Below are 6,506 nucleotides of genomic sequence, written 5' to 3' on the forward strand. Positions count from 1 at the left end.
TAATCGCGAACGCAACCAATTAGCTCATGTTATTTCCTATATAAATAATAATGTATCATATGATGATACAGTTAGTAATTTTATATCAAATAATATTGCCCAGGTCTCATCACGTGGAGGTTGTTATGTGTGGAGACCCACCCTAACCACATCCTATCCACCCTCCTTTTACGAACAAAAATTTATTTAAAACATCAATTTATAAACGAATGCTCTTTTCAGTGTAAATTTGCAAAATGTTGCATCTTTTTGATCGTTTTACAAAAGAAAAAGGAGCAAAAGGAGCTATAAGGAAGATCGACGGGAAAGACTAATCCTGAAGATAAAAGTTGGAAATTAATCATAAAAATAGATAATTAAATTAAATTTTAAACTAATGATATAACACTATGTGAGACGCTTGTTTATAATATATCAAGAGTTTTACTTTCATATCTTACTTTCATTGCAAAGGAAGGTGTAGAATAATCGAGAGTTAAAAAGAACATCAAGAAAAAAGACAAAAATAAAATTAAATACGTCTCACAAAAAGTTACATTTATTAAACTTAAATCGACGCGAACTATCTTTTCTATTACGCCAACTAGATCCATGAAACTAATTACCGATAAACAAAATTAAATACCCATACTTAATATTAAGATTTTTTCTAAGCAATAATTATAAATCTAAACCTAATCCTAATTATAAATCTAAACTATCCTATCTATCGTCAATTTAATGATTTCGATAGATCTTATAAATATTTGATTGTAATAAGGGACGAGAAAGGGATATTGCATGGAACAAACGTATCTTTCAAAATATTGAATATTTTTCACGAACTTTAAAACATGTTTCTCGCCTTACTAATTCTATCACTGACCAACTAGAGATTTCGTGGAGTCCCTACACATTACAAGTCTAAAAGTTTTATTCAGACTCTATATATGTACGTATATTGAGATCTAATAATTTTTTTATGGTTTCTATTTATCTAACAATCTGAATATAATATAGAGAGAGAAAGGGATATAGGAGATCCGAGTCTTCTTTCGTTGATTCCATGATCAGTTTCTGAAACAAACTCAAATTATAAAAAGATTAGATAAAAACTTCATGGGACTCAATGAAATTCTCAATAGGTGAGACTCAAACATTTTTGTGTACTATCATTCTTCTTTCTTCCTTTAATTGCTTTCCATAATTCACAGTGTTCCATTCTAGAATCTTTAACATTGCTAAAAAAGACCAACAGCTACCGCGATATTTTATTCGCAACGCTAAAGCAAACACGATTATTATTTTACCGCAACACTAATCCAAACCGAAATCAACACTGTCACAACTCTAATTCAAACCGAATTTAACATTTCTTCGCAACTCTATTTGAAAGCGCGAAATTTGGACCACATACTTCGCAACTCTAATTCAAACAGATATTAATTACACATATTAAAAGCGAGCATAGTGACAAAATAGTAACAAGAATGACTTCCCATGCTCTGGATAATCCAGAAGATGAGGAGTCATTAGTAGTTGCCCTTTTCTATGGCAGTTTGCCGGGCCTCTTCGGCTTATAGCCTCTTCTTTTTTCGGGCGCAATGCCCGCTGAAACTTAAATCTAAGCTCGAGTCTTTCTAATCGCAAACAAAAGAAAAACTTATAAAGGTAAAATAAAAATATAAATCACAGAAGCTGATTCAAGTGCACATGGATTGAGTATTCGCATGTGCGTGCTCGAGCGATACACGACCGCGGAATTCAAAAAACCGATAGGTAAAACCTTAAACGAGTGGCATTCCCCACTAGTTCTAGTTTTACTGACGATTTTTCAAATTAGATTTCCTGAAACAGGTTGGTCACGCGAAAACGCGCCTACCCGACCACAGACTGTGCCAACCTGCCCGGCCCTACCTACTTATAATTAACAGACACACCAGAAAGTATGCTACCTATCCTACCTAGACCTATATTTAAAAATGGCAAAACAAGCACACCAACACACTCACTCCACGATTCTCTCACATACCACCCGGGTGCAAGGGCCTACACTAGAGAGCACGTCCCGGGACGCCTCCGACACCCGAGTTCAGCACGCTACTTGCACACTCTAATTTACGTACCATTTTCCTGAAATCGACTGACGAAAGCTAGTAACCATTGCGTAAAACGTAATAAAAGTACACGTAAATTTCAATTTTAATTATGAAAATTAATAACAAAAAGATTAAGTACATCTTTTATACAGACGTTGTTATTATAAATGATTACAAATTAGACAAATTTAGTATTATTATCATAATTTGATCTGATTGGACGAATATTTGTGAATTGTTTTTTTATTATTTAAAATTACAGCGAATAAAGTAATAATTGAAACGACGCAATTCCACGGCCTAACCACACACACACACACACATAATGTGGAAAATACGTCGTGCACGATATACTAACGCATCGTCAGTCGCTAAGAAATATTTATAAGCTTATGAACTATGGTCATCGTACTCAATGCCTTTTCTTCACTCAAGTAACACCTGGGCACGTGAGTGAGGTCCTGGCAAAAAATACGGAAAGGGTTAAACCTGAAAATCCTGAGCTAAAAACTGATTAGTACATCTACTTTACGTCTACCGGACTAAAATTGCATCAAAATAATGTAATAATATTGACTTTGTACTCTACTTTACTAATTTGATTATTGAAATTATCACAGTAAAAGAAAAAAACTGACAAGTAAGAAATTTATTTAATAATATTGATGCAAATAACTTCAGGCGATCTCTTCATCAAAGCACATTTTTGGAAACATGTAAGCAGTGTTGTAAACTCGTTGCTTTGATTCCAAAATTTGCCTGTCGCGAAGTTTCTTCTTGCATATGAAATTTCACACATTTTTATGCGCAAAAAGGTGAACTCTAGTGCCTTTGTGTTTTAAACTTTACTCGTGTTCATAATATGAAAATCAAAGAATTCATACGTTAATACTTTCAATATTATTTCTAATAATATTATTGGATAATATTATTATTTAACTTCTGCATATATCTTGGTGAACAATAACTTTCAATCAAAGATAGTTAAACAAATTATTAATAGTATGTGGTTCATATTAATTATTCACATTATACTAATATCATTAATATAAAGTGTAACTCGTCAATGTACTATCGTATGTAACATACTAAATATAATAAAACGTATTATAATAAATGTGTAATACAATAAAACGCGATGTGCAAGAAGACCTATCCTGAACTAGTAAATAAAATACAGAAAACAAAAATATTACTACTCGCGGGTATAATAAATACCCGTGGTCACTATGCTGGCAAAAAGATTCTACGTAATACAACCAGTCACCCGTGCCGATTCGGACCTTTCATCCTACGACATGATTGAGTGACCGGAGGAACAAAAATGCATGCAACTTACAATTAGATGCGTAGGACGTTGTCAGCACTGCTGCAATAGTCTAGAAGACATTATCAAGGAAGAACCATCAAAGCTCATGGGAGAAGTGGAGGATGTGAAAAATCTGTTACAAAACATGGATTGTTGTAAGTTACTATTAAACATTATGATTATTTGAGAAATTTGAAGTAATGAAAGACTAATCTCGATTAAACATAAAATTATAAAAGCTTTGTATTCAAAAATTGTAAATCTAATAGTTTCTAAATTTGCCCTAATCATATTCTAATTAAAGACTAGCAATTAAAGAAAAATATACAAAGATACTTACATACTTGGCTTTTGAAGCATCATTTGATCCTCTCAAAGAACTGGTAAGTGGTAGACAGTGGGGCAGATCTGTATGTAACAAAATATGGAACGTTATAATTTACTGAACAAAAAAATTTCTCTTCTAATAATTCTTAATTACTAGAAGAATTGCAACTCTAACTCAACAGTTCAAGATATAGGAATTGGAAATCTAATAATTTCTGAACCATGTTACACGCCTTTCTTCTAATTCAATATTAAAACTTTAAAACTTTATTTCAAAATTTAAATTACAAAAAAAATATACTTACACTCTTAAACTCCTGGAAAGGCTTTATCCTCTTGAGCATTGATTCTAATGCCGAAAACGAATAGTATTTAAAAAAAGAGTATAAATAAAAAAAGAAAAATAAAGTACTATTAACGCGCTCGTTTAAATAAAACGCCGAACAAACACTGAATCTAATTTCGCGTATGACTATTGCAATTAAATTTAATAAGAGCTATTGTGCTCTAAAGAATATTAAAAAGAAACTATTGCGTTGCAAACACTGACTCTATCAACCGCATTGCACGTTGTCACGAACATTCTCTGAAAACAAATCTACATTAGTAGAGAGGCGGAGGGGAGTAGGGGAATAAGTAAGATATGTTTTGCTTTCATGCGTTTTTTCTTTTGTTGTTGTCTATCGAGTTATTTTGAAAATACTGCTGTTTTTATAAAGCTATCGAAGACAAGTTACGTTGTTGTCATTCATTTCTCAAAGTATCATAATGAATATTACGCAAATGAAATATGTATTTGTAACATACGAATAAGTAGAAAATATTACTTGAGAATATGCAATATTTTTAAACATTTAGAGATGTTATAAATAAATGTATGTTAATATAATATAATCGATTTCAAAGATTATACTCTAGGCTAGTTCAATTTCTTGCTTAAATGTAACAAAATTTGACAAATCTACTTTAAATTTGAAAACTTGTCTAGTAATTCGCTTTGTTCAACTATTTGGAAGTCTGTTTAGTATTGGCATTGAAATAATGAAATAATATTCCGATAATTTATCTCAAATAAATAAATCATTCATAATATTCGACATAGCAAAGTAATTTCTACAGTCTTTTCTAATTTCATGTCGGTATTCTCGAAAAACACAAAGTTATTCATTGTTCTACTATATTACACATGAACAACGAATCATAAGATCAGGGATGAAATATGTATCATAAAATAAATAATTGTATACCAAAAATTACCAATGATTCAATGAAAGGGCAATATAAACTTATCCATCTCCACGAAAAAGCATTAAATTAAACATTGACCGTTATGGCGTCCATATTGGAATTCCTGTTTTTTGGCGCCAATATGTCTTCTTAACTGACGCCAATAACCTGCAAAAGAGAGAATCAACAATTTGGAACAAATATTCGAAATTAAAAAGAATATTATATTAAAATCAAACAATAATCAAATCAAAATCTGTGTCAAAAGCAAGAATACAAGCTATTGGTAACTCTAATGACCAAATACACGATCGAAGAAAAAAGAACAACCGAAAAATGCAGAGAGGCTATTCAACTGTCATTTTAATCAATTAATAACTAAAATAATGCGTATTAATTAAGCAAACCAAATAGTACAGTGTAAAAACAGCAGAACAACGGTAGTAATACAAAGACAGCAACGACGGAAATTCTACGTAATTATGTACCTGCCGCGAGTTGATACGCCTTAACGACACGATCTTCGACCTCCGAATGCCACACCGCGCCGCTGTTTGTCTCACCGAGCGAATTATGTAAAGTGGTGGGGATGTTCAGCCCGGTTGCAAGTTTATCGCATTCGAGCCGACGAATTTCTAGAAAAACTATGAGCTATAGGAAATGTTTACAACAGCGAGGGACAAGAGTGGTGTTATATTACATACACATACGAATTGGAAACACGACTATATTACAGTAGAAATATTATTCGTTCTCTTTAACGTGACCAAATAAAATTCATATATATTATTCCTAATGAATATGCGGTGAACGTGTAATTAAAAGTAATGATTTTTTTAGTATGAGAGAAAGATATATTTTTGATGGAGAGTTTTAGTTTTATGTTGTACGAGTAACACTATTTTAATTTAATTACTTATTACTGTTCGTATATTATGCGTTATGAACGGGTAATGGCATAGAGAACATTGTTTTAATCAAAATCGTAATTAGAAAAGAAGATTGAAATGAATGTCTAGTCTAGAATAAGTTGTTCTTAAAGTTTATGTCTAAAAAAGTAGTACCATATTTAGTCGCATTAAAGCCATCTATACATATTCTGTAATGAAATCGTTATTAATTATTATCAATAAATATTAACAGAGAGGACCTAGTATTTCAAACACCCTTCTTAAATAACGAATAGCTCTGGAAATAGATCAGATTGAGACACGCTGCTTTTTTTGATTAAACAAGAATTATAGATAAACCTTTTTAAAATAGACAAAAAATGTTTCCAGGTCACGTTATTGAAATATATTGAAAGCGGGTGACCGCAACAGTAAATCGTCAAGCATCGTTGAATTCATTTTTCTCTACCCTAGCATGGCATCAGAGGAAAAAAATTGTATGATTTGTGACTCGAGGTTTTCCCACTGTGATGTTTCTAAAAAAAAGAATCCCAAGGAACCGGCGTAACTAAGTGCCAGGAAAGAAGTGACAGCTTTATGGGAACCATACCCTTGACCTGAGCTTCCAAGCACGATTCAAGCTTTAGCTTTTGCATTCGAAAATTCCTCGCAAAA

General features: G+C 32.1%; 1 long non-coding RNA gene across 1 annotated transcript; it reads right to left on the reverse strand.

Annotated features, from left to right (window-relative positions):
• Nucleotides 1-631: 631 nt before the first annotated feature.
• LOC112212621 lies at nt 632-5,571 on the reverse strand. The gene is made up of 6 exons (XR_004461482.1): nt 5,430-5,571; nt 4,972-5,109; nt 4,020-4,300; nt 3,728-3,795; nt 3,418-3,520; nt 632-1,056 (listed from the first exon to the last, which is right to left on the reverse strand). It is a non-coding gene; the product is annotated as an uncharacterized LOC112212621 (long non-coding RNA).
• Nucleotides 5,572-6,506: the final 935 nt, after the last annotated feature.

This window comes from Bombus impatiens, unplaced genomic scaffold, assembly GCF_000188095.3.
Source record: "Bombus impatiens unplaced genomic scaffold, BIMP_2.2 scf_0235, whole genome shotgun sequence".
Lineage (NCBI taxonomy): Eukaryota > Metazoa > Arthropoda > Insecta > Hymenoptera > Apidae > Bombus > Bombus impatiens.